The sequence below is a fragment of the Meles meles genome, chromosome 2 (genome assembly GCF_922984935.1).
Source record: "Meles meles chromosome 2, mMelMel3.1 paternal haplotype, whole genome shotgun sequence".
NCBI classification, from domain to species: domain Eukaryota; kingdom Metazoa; phylum Chordata; class Mammalia; order Carnivora; family Mustelidae; genus Meles; species Meles meles.
Genome location: NC_060067.1, coordinates 200,149,529 through 200,168,670, shown reverse-complemented (window position 1 = coordinate 200,168,670; position 19,142 = coordinate 200,149,529).

Here is a 19,142-nt window from a genome sequence, read left to right as displayed (position 1 = left end):
AAATATTTTCCTTATGTGGACTTATGGTTGTCTATAGTTGAAGAATTTCAAAAACATCTCTTTACCCATTGTTGTTCCACTGAGAGCAAATATCTAGTCTTTTTTACCTGATTTCCAGAGGGAAATAATACTTGGTCTTTAACTGATCTTGGTCATTTAAAAGTAGAAGTGACTATCATGGTATGTTATGTTCCTCATTCCAGTTAATGCCATTTCTATATAATAATATATGCAAATGTTTCCATGAAAGTTTTAAATATATTTTTAGGTTATCCACATGTGTATTTTGATCTAATTCCAAGCATCATTTCAAGGTTTCTTTCTTGAAAATATCACTAATTTTTAAGGGGAAAACTAAATAAAGTGAAATATAAAGGACAATCCCTTGGGGCACCTGGGTGAATCAGTCAGTTAAGCATCCACCTCTTAATATCTGTCCAGGTCATGGTATCAGGGTCATGAGATCAAGCTCCACATCGTCTCTGTGCTAGATATGGAGCCTGTTTAAGATTCTCTGTTTGCAGGGCACCGGTGGCTCAGTGGGTTAAGCCTCTCCCTTTGGATCAGGTCATGATCTCAGGGTCCTGGGATCGAGCCCCCACATCGGGCTCTCTGCTCAGTGGGGAGCCTGCTTCCTCCTCTCTCTCTGCCTATTTGTGATCTCTGTCTGTCAAATAAATAAAATCTTTTTTTTTTTAAAGATTTTATTTATTTATTTGACAGATAGAGATCACAAGTAGGGAGAGAGGCAGGCAGAGAGAGAGAGAGAGAGAGGAGGAAGCAGGCTCCCTGCCAAGCAGAGAGCCCGATGCGGGACTCGATCCCAGGACCCTGAGATCATGATCTGAGCTGAAGGCAGCAGCTTAAACCACTGAGCCACCCAGGCGCCCAAATAAATAAAATCTTTAACAAAAAAAAAAGATTCTCTGTTTGCATCCTCCTTTCCCCCAATGCACACTCTCTCAAAAAAAAAGAACAATCTCTCTCTCTTTTTTTTTTTTTTAAGATTTTATTTATTTGACAGACAGAGATCACAAGCAGGCAGAGTCAGACAGAGAGAGAGGAGGAAGCAGGCTCCCTGCTGAGCAGAGAGCCTGACGTGGGGCTTGATCCCAGGACTCTGGGATCATGACGTGAGCCGAAGGCAGAGGCTTTACCCTACTGAGCCACCCAGGTACCCCAAGAACAATCACTTTAAAGATACTAAAAATAGAACATCTGGAGTGAGGCTAACTATAACTTTTTTTGCTGTTATACTTTTTCTTTAATTACTTTGGGAAAAAATGCATACACAAATTAAAGCAAAGTCTAATAAGCAAAATGCTTCATTTCCTTAAATTTTTATATGTATCATTTTACATATTCCACTGAGGAAGAAAAATCTTGCCAATTAGAGTATGACATGCTATCCGTTATAAGATTCAATTTAATGTCACAGACGTTAAAAATGTAAAAACATGTGCGGTTGATAAATTGATAGAATATTGCAATTTTAAACAATTATTAACTAATGACAGTTCTCAGATCATTTTCATGAGTTATCCTAATGGAAACCTTGGCATTTCAAAGTACATTAAATATATTTTGAAATGTTGAAATGTAAACACACATCTATCCTATTAAATCTTATTGAATTTTTTGTTCCTGAATGATTCATAAATAATATTGTTTAATGTCTTATAGGCACCATTCCAGTGTTATAGATAGTAATTTCACTCTTCTAAGAAAAAAACGTCCTGGCCTTTGCTTACTCAACCTGTCCATCTTCCTGAACAGGCAGCCACTGATTTGTTTACCATAACTATAGTATTGATGTTTTCAGAATATCATATAATTGGAATCATATAGTTTTGTTTTGTTTCGTTTTCAGGCAGATCCTTTCACTTAGAAGAATGCATTTTTAATTTACCCATGTGTTGTTGTGCCTTGTTTGTTCTCATAAAATTTTTATCAAGTAGTAGTCTGTTTTGAAGTATATCAGTTTATTTATCCATTCACATATGAGGGACATCTTGGTTTCTTCTAATGTTTGGTTATTATGAATAGAGCTTCTATAAACATTTGCATGCAGGTTTATGTAGGTGCAGAAGTTTCAAAACTACTCCAGAAACTTTCTAAGAGTAGTATTACCCTACTATATGGTGAGTCTATGCTTAACTTTGTAAGAAACTGCCAAACTGTCTTCCAAAGTATCTGTTTCATTTTGCATTTCCACAAGCAGGGAATGAGAGTTCCCGTTGCTCCATATCCTCATAAGCATTTCCTATTGTCTTTTCTTTTTTTTTCTTATATAGCCATTCAAACGGGTATGTTGTAGCATGTCAATGTGGTTTTAGTTTATAATTTCCTAATTGAAAAAATAGAATATCTTTTCATACTATTGTTTTCCACTCATATATCTTCTTTGTTTTGGTATCTGTTCAGAACATTTGCACTTTTAAAAAATTTTGGCTCGCTCTTTTCTTATTCCTGAGTTTGAAGAGTTCCTGATAAGTTTTATATACAAAATCATTATTTTGCAATAGATACATAATTCTTTTGAAAATACTTTCTTCCACTCTGTGACTTACTGCTTCATACTTTTGCTAGTACTATTTGAAGATCCATATTTTAATGTTTTCTATTAATGTAATGTTTCAAATTTTTGTTCATTGATTATGCTACTATTATATCAGAAAACTCACAAAGCCAAGGTCATGGAGATATTCCTCATTATGTTTCACATTTTTATCATGACATTTTATACTTGTTCAGTTTTTGCTACATGCTGACAAATTTTTGTGTAAGTTCTATTTCGAGGTGCATTTTTTTCCATATGGACATCTGATCACTCGGCCGATGTTGAAAAGCCTATCATTATGTGATTGAATTCCATTTACTACCTTAGGAAAGATCAGTTAACTACGTTTTATGTCTTATTTTGCTGCTCTCTCTGTTCAATTATTTATTTTGAACTTTCTAATGTCACATTATCTTAATAACTATAGCTTATAGTAATTCTTGAAATTTCACATATGAGTCTTCCAAATTTGTTCTTCTGGTTCAGTATTGTGTTGGCTATACTAGGTCTTTTTGCATTGAGGTTGAGTTGAATCTATAGATCAAGTTAAGAAAATGGATACCTTAATAATACTGAGTCTTCCAGTCCATAACTATGTAATAAATTTCCATTTATTTAGATCTTCTTTGAGTTTTTTCAGCGGTATCTTATAGTTTCTGCATACAGTTCCTGTATACATTTTGTTAAATTTATTATCGTTAAGAATTTCAATGTTGGGGGGCACCTGGGTGGCTCAGTGGATTAAGCCGCTGCCTTCGGCTCAGGTCATGATCTCAGGGTCCTGGGATCGAGCCCCGCATCAGGCTCTCTGCTCTGCAGGGAGCCTGCTTCCTCCTCTCTCTCTGCCTGCCTCTCTGCCTACGTGTGATCTCTCTCTCTGTCAAATAAATAAATAAAATCTTTAAAAAAAAAAAAAAAAGAATTTCAATGTTGGAGTACTATTATAAATGGTATTTTAAAAATATTTTATATTAATTTCAGTATAGTTAATATATGTTATATTAATTTCAGGTGTACAATATAGTCATTCAAAAACTGTACACATTACTCAGTGCTCATCAAGTGAAGTGTACATTTAATCCCCTTCACCTATTTCACCCATCCTTCCACTCATCTTCCCTCTAGTAACCATCAGTTCTTTCTCTATAGTTAAGAATCTGTCTTTTGGTTTGTCCCTTTTTTTTTCTCTCCATTTCTTTGTTTTGTTTCTTAAATTCTATATATGAATGAAATCATATGGTATTTGTCTTTCTCTGACTCACTTATTTCATTTAGCATTATACTCTCTAGCTCCATCCATTTTTTTTCCATTGGTAAGATTTCATTCATTTTTTATGATTGAATAATATCCGTGTGTGTGTGTGTGTGTGTGTGTGGGTGTGTGTACCACATTTTCTTTATGCATTCGTTTATTAATGGACACTTGTCCTGCTTCCATAATCCGGCCACTGTAAATCATGCTGCAATGAACATAGGGTGCATATATATATCTTTTCAAATTAGTGTTTTAGTATTCTTCGGGTAAATACTCAATAATGCCATTACCAGATCATATTGTAATTCAATTTTTAATATTTTGAAGAACCTCCATACTGTTTTCCAGAGTGGTTGCACCAGTTTGCCTTCCCTTCAACAGCTCATGAGGCTTCTGTTTTCTCCACATGATTCTAAACATTTTGACAGACATGAGGTGATAATATCATTGTGGTTCTGATTTGCATTTCCCTCATGGTGAGGGATGTGGAGCATCTTTTCATTTGTCTGTTGTCATCTGTATGTCTTTGGTAAAGTTGGTTCACGTCTTAAATGTTCTAATTGTTTTTGCTGGAAAGAAAATAAAATTGCTATTTGTATACTTATTTTGTATCTTAGCATCTTCTACTTACTTATGAGTTCTGTGAGTTATTAATTCTTTGGAATTTAAAAAAAAAAACAACAAAATTATTTGTGAATACAGACAGTTTATTATCTTCCTTTTCAATCTGCAGACCATTTATTTTCTTTTGTTTGGTTGGTTTGTTGCACTAACTGGGATTTTTATATACCGTCGAATGGGAGTAATGAGAGAAAACACCCTCCCTCCCTGTTCCCAGTCTTAGTTGAAAATGTCCAGTTTCTCACCATTAAATATGAAGCTATTTGGGGTTTTTAAAGTAGATTTTGTTATAAAGTTGAAAATATTCTCCTTTATTCCTGCTTTGCTGAGAAATGATTAAGATTTTTACACTTTGTGAAATGTTTTTTTTTTCTTCTGTATCAATTTCTGTGATCATACTACTTTTTTTCTTTAGTCTTTGATGGATTAAAGATCACACTAACAGTGTATTGCATTGATGGATTTTCACATATTGAACTGGCTCTGTGAACCTGGAATAAATCTCCCTTTGCCATAGTATATAATTTTTATACATTATTGGATTTGATATGTTAATATTTCATTGAATGAATTAATTCATCTTTTTTCTATGTTTATGAGATATATAGATGTGCCTTAATGTATAGTTTTTCTTCCTTATAAGGTCTTAATGTATAGTTTTTTTTCCTTATAAGGTGTTTATCTGGTTTTGGTGTTAGGATATTACTAGTCTTGTAGAATAAATTAGAGAGTGCTTTCTCTAATTCTATTGACTTAAGTGATTGTTGAAAACTGGTTTCATTTTTTTCCTTAAGTGGTTGGTTGAATTGAACTGAGTTTCTCTAAAAGACAGAAGTCTCCATTTTATCTATTTGTCTTTCTGAGACTTGTGGTAGTTTGTGTGTTTCACAAATTATTGCATTTATCTAAATTACCAAAATTGTGGACATAAAATTATACTTTATGGTATTCCTGTGTTATCTCTTCCATTTTATTTTTGTGTTTTTTTTTTTTGTTTTTGTTTTGAGAGGGAGAGAGAGAGGGAGTTCGAAGGGGAAAGAAAGAAAGACTCTTAAGCAGGCTCCGTGCCCAGCACAGAACCTGACTCCAGGCTTGATCTCACCACTCTGAGATCCTGAAAGCAGAGTTGGCTCACCACCCTGAGCCAAAATCAAGAGCTGGATGTTTAACGACTAAGCCACCCAGGTTCCCTCCTGTGTTATCTTTTTTAATCCCATGGTATATGTGCTGTTGACTTTTATTTCTGGCATTTTTAATTTGCATCTTCTCTTTTCCTCCTTCCTTCCTTCCATCCATCCATCCATCCATCCATCCTTCCTTCCTTCCTTCCATCTACATCTTCTCTTTTATCTTGTTTAGCCTAGCTAGAGGATTATCAAATTTAGTGATCTTTTCAGAGTAGCAGGTTTTACTTTTGTTGATTTTTCTCTATTGTTTTCCTAATTTCAATTTTATTAATTCCTGCTCATTTCAAAATTATTGTTTCTTTTCTTCTGCTTGCTTTAGGCTTACATTAGTCTTCTTTTTCTGGTTTCCTAAACTGACAATTTAAGTTATTCCTACATTTTAACATATGCATTTAATGCTTTAAATTTCCCTCTAAGCACTGCTTTTTTGCTGCATTCAGCACATTTTTGATGCATCCTATTTTCATTTAGTTAAGAATATTTAAAATTTTCTTGACATTTCTTTGACCTCTGTATTGTTAAAAAACTGTGTTTTTACAAATATTTGAGGATTTCCCAGGTGGGCTTCTATTGTTGATTTATAGTTTGACTTCATTGTGATCTAAGAGAATTTATTGTTTGATTTATATCATTTCAAAATTTGTTAAGGTGTGGTTTATGGCCCTGTATGTAATCTGGTTTTGTGACTATTTCATGCAAACTTGAGAAGAATTTATATTCTGTTCTTTGTGGATGGACTATTTTTAGAATATTCAATTAGATAAGTTGATTGACAGTATTATGTGGGCCAATTCTATCTTTCATGAGATAGATTTTCTGAATCTTTGATTTATGAATTACTGTAAGTTGACACTGTTTACTCTAGATATTTTGATGCTTTGTCCTTAGATGCATATATATTTCAGATTGTTAGATCTTATTGGAGAATTGACTTCTTTACTATTTTGTAGTACCTTTCTTTGTCACCAATAATTTTTCTTGTTCTGGTGTCTGTTTTGTCTGAAATGCATATAACTAATCCAACTTTCTTTTGATTAGTGCTACCATAACGTCTTCATCCATCACTTTACATCTAATCAGATTCCTTATATTTAGAGGATGTTTTGTAGGTAACATACAATTGTCTTTTTTATCATTTTGATTAGTTCTTTTATTTTTAAATTTTTTAAAAGATTGTATATATTTAAGAGAGAGAGCGTGCATGAGTAGAGGGGAGAGGCAGAGGGAGAGGGGAAGAGCAGACTCCCCATTGAGCAGGGAGCCTGACATGGGGGTCCATCCCAGGATCCTGGGATCATGACCTAAGCCACAGGAAGATACTCAACTGACTGAGCCACCTGGGTGCCCCTAGTTCTGTCTCTCAATACCTGTATTTAAATCTTTCACATTTAAACTGATTGTTAATATATTTTGATTGGTATCAACCATATTTATATCTGTTTTCTATTCATTCTAGGCACTTCTTTTTCTCCCTTCTCATACTTTAATTATTTTATGATTCCATTTATGTCATTTATTATTATTTCAATTTACTTCCTTTAAAAACTGTGCATGGCTGCCTTGAGTTTAGTGATCTATGTTAACCTACAAATGGCATTGCTCCACTTCGCCTGTAGACATCTTATAATGGAGTATTCCAGTTCCTCCCCCTTGTCCCTTACGATATTGCCGTCATTCATTTCACTTATCAGTATGCTGTAATCACGCACTAGTTTTTTAAACAGTTAGATTTTAAACAGTTATATTTTAGATTAAGAATAAACAAGTTTTATTTTATCTTAATATTTTTTATGTAGATCCAGGTTACTGAAATAAATAATTTTCCTTCCATTTAAATTTTTTTAAAAAATCAGAAGGTCAGGGGCACCTGGGTGGCTCAGTGGGTTAAGCCGCTGCCTCCAGCTCAGGTCATGATCTTGGGGTCCTGGAATCGAGTCCCGCATTGGGCTCTCTGCTGAGCAGAGCCTGCTTCTCTCTCTCTCTGCCTGCCTCTCTATCTACTTATGATCTCTCTCTGTCAAATAAATAAAATCTTTAAAAAAAAAAATCAGAAGGTCAGCTGATGATGAATTCTCCAATTTTGTTTGCCTTAAAATATTTTATATTTCTTCTTCACTGTGAAGGATAGTTCCACTCGATATATAATTCTTGTTTTTTTCCAACACTTGAACTATTTCACTTTTTATTGTTTATATGGTTTTTGATGAGTGGTCCATTGTAATTCTTATTCCTTTTCTCTGTAGGTGAGGTGTTTATCTCCTGTATCTTGCTTTGAGATTTTCTCTTTGATATGGTTTTCTATAATTTGAATATTATATGTCTAGATGTAGTGTGTTTTTGTTTGTCTTAAGTTCCTTGATGTTCTCTGAGCTTCCACTCTCTGTGATTTGGTGTGTTATTGGTTTTAGAGTGCCCCAGACATTACCCATTCAAATTGTTCTTCTCCATTCTCTCTTATTCTTCTGGTATCTTAATTAGGTGTACATTACATCTTTTGAAATTGTCCCATTTGGATGATCTTTTCTGTTTTTGTTTTTGTTGTTTGTCTTGTTTTACTTTTTCTTTTTTAGTTAATTTTTTCTTTGCATTTTAGTTTGAGAAGTTAATAGTTACTATCTCAAACTCAAAAATTGTGTACTTGGTATTGTGTATCTACTTGTAAATTCACAAAAGTCATTTTTCATTTTTGTAAATGTCTTTATTTTCTGACATTTCCTTTGACTCTTTCATAGAATTTTTTTTTTTTTTTTTTTTTTTTTAAAGATTTTATTTATTTATTTGACAGAGAGAGTGATCACAAGTAGGCAGAGAGGCAGGCAGAGAGAGAGGAAGAAGCAGGCTCCCTGCTGAGCAGAGAGCCCGATGCGGGGCTCGATCCCAGGACCCTGAGATCATGACCCGAGCTTCAGGCAGAGGCTTAACCCACTGAGCCACCCAGGCGCCCCTCATAGAATTTTTATCTCCCTGTTTACATCACCCTTCTACCCGTAGAGTTCTTAGCATATTAATCCTAGTTACTTTAAATTTTCAGTCATGTAATTCCAACATCTGTTTCATATATGAATCTGGTTTCTAATACCTGCTTTGTATCTTCACACAGTGTTTTTTTTTGTTGTTGTTTTTTACCTTTTTGTATTCCTTGCAATTTTTTTGTTGAATGCCAGACACATGGTAATAGCAACTGAGATAAGGAGCCTCTCCTGTGAGGATTTTTGTGTATTTGACTAGAAGTTGGACTTTGTTTGATGATTGCTGTTTCTATTGATGCTGGAGACTTTGGACTTCCATATGTGATTTTTCACAAAGAGTCTGTGTCTTGCTGGTCTTTCACCTCTAATCCACTATTGTCTATTGGAATCATGTGGGTGTAGAACAGAGGGGGAATGTTCTAAAGTCTTATGACCAAATCTCTGTCATTTTGTGGGCCTGTTTTTAGCTTCTGAACTTCACAAATGTTTCTTCTTATATAGTTTTAGCTCCTTCCCTCTTTAGTAAGACAGGAAGACTACAGAAGGTTGGAGTTAAAGGAATATCTTTCCCCCACCTTGAATAATGCTCTGGTAGTCTTTTTCCGTGGATAGTAGGTCTTTGTTAGTGGAGATGGCTCTGGACATATTTACAAGGATTACCGTCCTCTTCCACTTGCCCAGGCCATAAGGAGATCTTACTCAGATCTTTAATATAAGAAAGAGGTAGGGATTCTTGAGCTAAAACCCATGGAAATTTGGGGCCTTCAGGACTGCATTCCCCATAAATTACTCATGCTCATGTAAAACCACATTAAGCCTCCAGTAATTAAGCAAAATACTGCATAAGTGTTCTTACTAGATTGTGGGTCTGACAATTACTTCTCCAGGTAAGCAAATCGTGGCTGTAATTCTCTGGATTTTCTTCTCTCTCTCCCTGGAGTTCAAGGCCGTACTTTGCCCCTCAAGCCCAGTCTTTCTGATAGGGCCAAGAAAAGTTAAAGACTTTCAGTTCGTCCAGATTTTTCTTGTTGCAAAGATGGGAGTGAAAATTTGCAAGCCCTTTACACATGAGAACTAAAACCAAAAGTCCTGAGCTTTGGGTTTTAGTGCTGAAAGTATAAAAAAGCATTAACATTTATCCCTTGTATATAGACAACACATGCCAGAAGCTGGTTACGTTTTGATCTTCTGCTTCTGTTCACATGCAAAATAAAATATCTGGTCTCACAGCCAAGTCATAATAGTGTTTTGCATCTAGTGTCATTATGCAAGAGTGTGATTTGATTGACAGATACTGCCAGAAAACGTTGCAATTTTTTGGCCATGTCTGTCAGTAACTTTGAAGATACATATCAAGCCTCTACATAGTTGATTATATAAAACAAATTTCACAGATTCATTTGTTAGCAAATATCTGCTCTTTTGAATACTTATGTTCATTGTATGAATTTATGGCACTGTCAATTGCATTTGTTACTATTCCTTTACCATTTTCCAGTTTGGTAAATAAATCTTTGAAGAATTAAAGCATTTATATGTTTGAGACACAAAGTACAATGCAGTAATTATATTTAACAAATGTAAATAATAGCATGACAAACACGGGAAAATACAGTAGCAGGTATTATTGTGATTGTAAATGTATGTTTTCTGAGTGCTATGTTCAGAGTATTATGATTAACATACCTTTTCAGATCAGTGACATGAACACATTCTTCTATAGTTTTAATTTTCCTTTGTAATGACAACACGCCTGCGGAAAAACTGATGGATAACTAAGAATATTCAGAAATGAGTGCACTTTGTTTTAATTCGAATTAAGTAATGTTTTCATATAAATTCATATGATTAAGATTAAAATTCCAACAGGTATGTTAAACAAATACGTTGGAAATATTTGAGCTTTTATGTCTAAGGCAGCCTAGTACAATAACAAGTCATATATTTAGATACATGGGGATAACAGATGTGCCTATACCCTCCTACACATTGAACAAATATAAATTGGTCTTTAAGTTAAAACCTCTTTTTACCATCGTCTAGAAGAATAATTGTACTAAAATTGTTTAAATCTTTACCCTGGGAATAATATAAAGGTGAAACACTAAGACATAACCATTTCTTTTTTAGTAAGTACCTGTTTATTTAGTCATACACATTAGTAAGAATTAATACTGCTACACATTTTAGACAACCAATGTACTATCTAGTTCAGTAATGATTTTGCAGATAAAAATATAAACTTTTAAGCAGAAACTTGTTCATAGCAAATTTTTAGTAATTTATTGGTTGGAATACTTGATTTTCAAAAACCTTGACCTTGTTGGTAATAGATACTGAGAAGATTTGAGGTCATGTAGTTAGTTTTGAATGTATTACACACCCATCTGCTTCTCCATCTGGCAGCAGACACAGAAGTGTTATGTACATTCTTCTCACCAACACCCCAATTGTTAGCTTCCTGCTGATAGCCTTAGTGTAAGCTTCATTGGGTAATTATTTCAGGCAGAAAACAACCAACCCACATGTTCAAGAATAATCACTAGTTCAATTAACTAACCAGAAGCAGCTGATATTTGAGTATCCACGAGTAGAAATGATTTCAATTTCAGCAGCACTTCAGTGAAAATATTTAGATAGCAGATGTGCTATTTAGTACCTTCAGAGTGTGGAAAATAAAAACAAACATGACATATACAACAAAATAAGTTGATAGTAAATGATGAATCGGTTTTTAAAGACTTACTATTTCTCTTTAGGTATTTAATTTTAAAGTGATGTAAATGCACATGCAAAGACAGTTACAATATGCTAGTCAACAATATTTTTTAAGTCTGCATTAAAAAAATTTATCAGTCACTGATCTGATTAATATCAGCATATATAACTTACTTTAAATATGGTCTGTAATAGGGGGCTTGGGTGGCTCCATTGGTTAAGCCTCTGCCTTCGGCTCAGGTCATGATCTCAGGGTCCTGGGACTGAGCCCCACATCAGGCTCTCTGCCCAGCAGGGAGCCTGCTTCCTCCCCTCTCTCTCTGCCTGCCTCTCTGCCTACTTGTGATCTCTGTCTGTCAAATAAATAAAATCTTTAAAAAATAAATAAATAAATAAATATTGTTTGTAATATAATATTAGAAATCTAGAAACATCATGTACATTTGTATTAGTGGCTTTAAATATAGAATTATGTTTATAAATGTCTAATATATGTATTTGAGTAATTCTTAACATATTTTATGAAATATTATTTATTTTGAAAATCCTACTTGGTTTTTCATTGAAATACGCATTTCTAAATAGAGAATTAAGCTATTAATATTGCTGAGCTTTTTGTTTTAAAAAACAGATATTCTTTTCCCCTATATAATCTTCTCAGGAATTGAAAGAGCAGGCATAATATATTTTTTAAGTTTTTATTTAAATTCCAGTTAGTTAACATGCAGTGTAATATTAGTTTCAGGTGTACAATGTAGAGATTCAGTGCTTCCATACAACGCCTGGCACTCATCACAGGTGTACTCCTGAATCCCCCTTACCTATTTCATCCATCCCCCCCACTCATCTCCCCTCTTGTAACCACCAGTTTTTCTCTGCAGTTAGGAGTCTGTTTCTTGGTTTGCCTCTCTCTCTTCCTTTTTTTCCATTTACTCATTTCTTTTATTTTTAAATTCCACATATGAGTGAAATCGTGTTGTATTTGTCTTTCTCTGATTTATTTAATTTAGCATGATACTCTTCTAGCTACATCCATGTCATTGCAAACGGCAAGAACTCGTTCTTTTTTAATGGCTGAGTAATACTCTCTCTCTCTCTCTCTATATATATATATAATGGAATATTACTATAATGAAATATTAATAAAAAAAGAGGTGGTATATGTAAGTATATACTTACATATACCACCTCTTTATTCCTTCCTCAATTGATGGACACTTGGGCTGCTTCCGTAATAATATACTGTTATTAAATATATAATTAGAAATCAAATTTATGAAGTATTGTTAAAGAGAAAATTTTTGAAATAGATACTAGCTTTACTCAAGTTTTTTAATTCACTGGTATACTTTTAAAAAATTACATAGTTTTTAAATGAGCATAAATTTTGAAAAATGAATATGTATTATATAAGATCTTTTCCAATTCTAGTTAAACAGTGGTCAGTAGGAAATTTACAGCATTAAGTGCACTTATTAGGAATTAATAGCTAATAACAAGTGACCCCCCCAAATCAAGCCTAAAGAATGAAAGCAAATTATGATGATAAAGATAATAATTAAGTATATAGAAAACAAACATACAATAAGGAAATCTCTAAAGGCAACAATTGTTCATTGAAAAGGTTAAAATTGAAAACATGTTCAAATATGTTGGCTAATTGAACAACATCATCATCATCATCATCATCATCACAAAAGAAAACAAACAAAAGTATCACACAACAGCAGTAGAAGCATGTCTTCCAAAACATCACACCTTAGGAATGCTTTAGAATCTGAACCTCTTAAGACAGATTTAATAGTTTGGAATATTTTCTAGAAATCATTTTTATTAGGTTGAACTGAAAAGGTTTTTGTAGATTTTGGCCCCCCAGATTTTAAAAACATAGATACTTTGGACAAGGGGTACATTCTTACAAAATAAATGAATAGCATTTAAGATTGTTTGAACACACACATGCAAACGCACAGCAAAAGAACACTGCAGGTTTAATCAAGAAAGAAAACATGCTATCTATCAGAGTAAAAGCCACAATATCTCTATAAATTCTGTAGACATTTCAAGAATCATAGCATTCTAGAGCAACTTCTATAGCAGTAAACTTAGAGTTAAATGGTGATGGAAGGGGAAAATTGTAGAAAATATGAAAACTTTGCTGTATATTTTTTTAAAAATTTGAATTTTAACCTAAACAAATTCTGTTCAAAGATAGCTGATCTTATGAATTATTCATATTTAAAGAGAATATTTCACCAATCGTATGTAAACTTTTCTAGAGAACAAAATAACAAACAAAAAAATAAGAGGAAACTATGCTACAGTGAGCCAATATAATTTTGAAATTAAAATCTGAAGAACCATTACATAGACATAAAATTACAAACTAACCTATTTTATGAATAAAGAGGAAAAATGTTAAAATATTAGCAAGCCATATTCAGTGATATATTTTAATAACAATATGACCAAGAGTAAAAGGAAGAATCACCGCTATAAAAGCAATTGATTTAATTACTTAGACAAACAGAAAAATGAAAAACATACATATATATAATATGTGTATTATGTATATGTATATATACATATATATATATAATTTTTGAGCATCTTAATAGATTCAGGAAAAGCAAATGATACAGTTGGACTCTCACCTTGAAAAATTCCAAGCCAACTGATAATAGAAGGAAACTGAAAAGTCTGATAAAGATTATTGGGGCTGGGATATCTCCTAGTTCTCAAAAACCCATGTGCTCTTGCATGGGTTTCTGAGTAGTTCTCAAAACAACTTCTAGTAGTTGGGTTGACTGAACCACTTGATATTTCATCACAAAACATGTGAGCAAAAGCACTGACTACTAGAACATCACTTTCTAGTTATCTTTCTTTCAGAGAAGCAAACACTGCTGTAAAATGGGAAAAATCAGAAACGGAGAAGAACCTAGTGGACCCCCAGTCACTGAACACAGAATTCACGCTGCCTGACTTCCAAGAATGCTTATTGTAGAATAACATAGCCTAGAACTACTTGTATTTCCCACTCAAAGTTTAGTAAAGTTTAGTAAAGGTTTAATTTTGTTTATTTAAATTAAAATGTGGGGCGCCTGGGTGGCTTAGTCGGTTAAGCATCTACCTTCAGCTCAGGTCATGATCCCAGGGTCCTGGGATGGAGGTCCAAGTTTAGCTCCCTGCTTAGTGGGCATCCTGCTTCTCCCTCTCCCCCTGCTTGCAGCTCCTCCTGCCTGTTGCTCCCCCTGCTTGTGCTCTCTGTCTATCAAATAAATAAATAGAATCTTTTTAAAATTAATTAATTAGTTAATTAAAATGTTACTGGGGCGCCTGGTGGCCCAGTCAGTAAGTGTATGACTCTTGGTTTCTGCCCAGGGCATGATCTCATGAACCTTGTGATAGAGCCTGGGTTGGGCTCCTGGGTTGGGAGTCTGCTTGAAGATTCTCTCCCTCTGCCCCTACCCCTACATGTCCATGTGCTCTTTCCCTCTCAAATAAATAATTTAAAAAAAAAATAAAATAAATTACAATGTTACTTATTTCCACAAAATTCTAAGTATTAACGTTTTAGTGTATTTAGTATTTTTAGTATTTAGTATTTAGTGTATTTAGTAAATGAAGTTTAATGGCATAAATAGCAAAAACAAATAGATGTTTGGGAAAAAAAAAACCCACTAGCCAGGTATCGTCTTCAAAATGATACTCGTCTACACTAACTGTAAAATCATTTGTCATGAACGGATCTTTGCAGATCCCCAGAGAGTCCTCTAAGTAGTCTATGTGGTCCTGACCCCTGCTATATACAATTTAATTAAAACATTACTAGCATGATATAATTGTAATTTGCCCTCCAGTCATAATAATGTAGGAGATTTTTCCCACATGTAGTAAAACCTCAAAACTAATAAAGATGATATTTGGGAAAAAAATAATGGAATTTCATGTAGAATAATGTGGTAGAGTGAGGGGAAAAAAAACCCGGATGCTAAATAAGAAAAGATAAATGATGAGAAAAACAAGAATAGCAATCATCAACAGAGAAGTAAAACGAATAACAAACTAAAACAAGAGGGGATAAACTAAGAAATATCTAAAGCCAGAAAAAACAAAAAGAGCAACTCTAAACAAGTTCTAGTATATTGGTGTTAAAAGGAGAAGGAAGTTGGGGGAAATTGGAAGGGGAGGCAAACCATGAGAGACTATGGACTCTGAGAAACAACCTGGGGGTTTTGAAGGGGCGGGGGTGGGAGGTTGGGGGAACAGGTGGTGGGTAATAGGGAGGGCACGTGTTGCATGGAGCACTGGGTGTTGTGCAAAAACAATGAATACTGTTACGCTGAAAAGAAATTTAAAAAAAAATTAAAATAAAATAAACCTGAATAAAGGCACGGGTGTCAATTAAAAAAAAAAAACAATGAATACTGTTACGCTGAAAAAATAAATTAATTAATTAAAAATTTTTAAAAAAGTAAACAAGATTCCAAAATTTTGTGTTGCTGTGAGATTTTTTTTTTCTTTAAAGATTGCAAGTAGGCAGAGAGGCAGGCAGAGAGAGGGGGGGAGCAGGCTCCCCGCAGAGCAGAGAGCCTGATGTGGGGCTCAATCCCAGGACCCTGGGACCATGACCTGAGCCGAAGGCAGAGGGCTAACCAGGTGGCCCCTGTGAGATTTTTTTTTTTTAATGCAAGTTCCTGACTCAAAATAAATTGTAATCAGGGGAAGAAATCATAACACATCTATTTTTTAAGATATATTCATAGGAATAAAAACAAAAGCTAATTAAATGTTTGTGAGATGCCAGATCGATGGTTAATTGTTCTGTATCATAATTTTATAAAATTGTCCCAGCAACTCAATGAGGTATATATTGTTATCTCTATTTTATCAACAAGTGAAGTTACTGGTCTTACTAAGTATCACTAAGTTACATACAGTAAACAAAACCCCAGAATCCAGCTTCAGACCTGTCTGATTCCAGTGCCTTCATTCTGAAATCCCACATAAAATGTCCTCGGTTATATAGCACCTTTTAGGAAGGGAGATTTCAGATTTTAGGAAACAGATACAGAAGAGCATACATATACTGTGTGACTCTTTTGCAATAATTAGTTCTTATGTTGTATATATACATCAATGATCCCGATGAGAAAATAACTTACCAAAGAAAGGAGGAAATTAGTACAGGAAACCTTAACCAACTCAAAATATGAGGCTCTGGAAAAATTCAGAAAAAAGCAGAAGTTTGAAAGTATAATAAATGATGGACAAAATAGAGCATGCATATCATAATGATATTTTCAAAGTAAGCCATAACAAGTTCAGAGGCTTTCAATATTTCTACAGATATTTCACCAACATATGCATATCAGCAAAAATAATTTTTAAAATATACATAAAAGTCTCTGCTTGGAGTATAACACACAATACACAAAGAAATGTGCAACCAACACTTATTTTGCTCTCCACATTTTTAGGAAGACTGGTGAAAGAGAAAGATTAAGACAAACTTGTAGTGGATGTAATTAAAGCCCATGATACATAAAGAGATTACAAAAGAATACTCATATGCTCTAAATGAGTCCAGATCCCATCACAAATGAGAATCCCAAAGGATGATACAGGAACTTGTAAATGCTGTTGAGCCAATCAGGGAATGTTGACAGATGGTGGAGAAGAGAACGAGCTCTTACAGTTACATCTACGGATATAGTTTGCCACTCCAAATAAAATTAGAAGAGATTAATGTAAAATAGATATTTGGGTGCTTGCTAAGTATGCTGGACAAGATTCTAAGATATCTTGATTTCAAGTACATTATGTGAAGTGTACATCTAGTAAATCTTCATTGAAGATGACTTTTGTATTTTAACTAATTTAAGGACAAGAAGCCATCCAAATTAAATTCCCAGTAGTTTTCTGTTGTCAAGTTACCTACCAGTCTTCACACTTACTCCTTCAAGAGCAAATTGTTCTTCATAAACTCAGTCTAGTCACCATCAGTCCCTTTTCAGAACCCACATACCAAGTCTTTGCTGAAGACTCGTTCTCACCAAGAATTCTGGTACCTGCGCAGCCTTCTTCAAGGAAGACCACTCATTCGATCACATTCCTTAACCACTAGCAGTTGCTTTCTCTTCATTCCTCGTAGCTACTTTTAAAAGATTTGTCATCTATTTTCATATTCTACTAACTAAAAGCCCACCAAATATGTGTGAATTTAACACCATTGCACTGCATCCTAATTTTGACTTTTAAACTGAGGAACTTCAGTATTCATATACATGGTTCTTAACCTTGTTTGCTGACCTGAGCAATTCTAGTAGCTTTGATATCTACGTCATTTCAACCATCCACCCCTTGTCCACCTTATAGACTTTTAAAATCCAGCACTAAAAATGTCTAATAACATACGGTAATAGCCTATCCTTCCAAATAGATTGTGTCTTTACTCACATGGCTTGGTCTATTCAACCCCATGTTAATTTACATTTGGCTATAAATTTTCTTCCTTGTTTTTCAAACCTTCCAGATCTCATATTTCCTATATTATTCAGTACATTCTGAGATGCATTATTTTAATAACTCCCTTGCCTGATGGAATTAAATGGGGATTTAATGTCTTTAGTAATATTATGCTTATATATTCAGGAAGGCCTAAATAATGCTTAACTCATACCTTCTTCCTTCCAGGGTTCTACAATGGGGAAAATAAATAATACTTTATTATTACTATTGTGTTAAGAACCCTAACAGAAATTGTGATGATAAAGCTAAGTAAGAAAACAATTCAATAAGTAAGACATAAATGAGACATCCTTCTTCCTCCAAATATAAATGCTAACATCTTATCACCTTCTACTCTGTTCAGGAACCGGTACAATAACCATTGTTTTCAAGCATGATTAAGAAAAGACAATGAAAGACACAGAATTGAGTCTTTTCTAAAATCAGTCAGTGGTCCCTCCTGCTAGCAAAATCAAGGTGTCTGATTATTTCAAATCAAATTTGGTATTCCTTTGTCTTGGGAACTGGGAGAGATAGCTAGAAAATGGAAGGGGGAAAGAAAGATAAGCAAAAGAAATTTTCTGGAAATGAAAAGAAATTTTTCCTTCTTCTGTATATTGAAAAACACCCTCAATAATTTTTTTTTTTACCTTACTTTCTATGTAAAGACCATCATGGATGGGTATAAAGGGCCTTCTCCAGTGGTTCACCAAGCTGCTGAGACACCTGAGCCAAGCCTGACTTGACGGGTGTGAGTAGACTCAGTGCCTACCCAAAACTCTTGAGGCCGGTGTGTTGTAGTACTGAGAGTAGGATGGATTTTTATTTTTATTTTTATTTAGGATGGGTTTTTAGAAACACGATGTGATATATTACTCTTAGTCTGTTTTTGCATGGTAATAGAAAGTATAGTCATGGCAAAGCAAAGAACACACAGTTTTTCAACAATATTTCTTATTCCTTTATATAAGAATTGTTGGAAGTTATGGGTTAACTTGCGGTAATATTGCATTTTTTAAAATTTGAGAATCTAGGCTGAAATTTGAGGATCTAGGCTGAAAGAATGGGTTCTGTCTAGTCCATACTGCTCTCTTGCTTATAGTGGAAGTGTCAGGGAAGGAGAAAATAATCAATGCAGACTTGTATTTGGATTTGAAGTTCTGTTTTGAGATGGGATTTGTCTTACCTGGTCACATCCTAATGGCTGAGAAGTAACATGGTCAGGTCCTACATCAAGGCAACAGAGAATAGTACTATTTTAAGAGGGGGATGGTAGATAGTTATTCCTACACTTTGCATATTATGGAATGTTTCCTTTA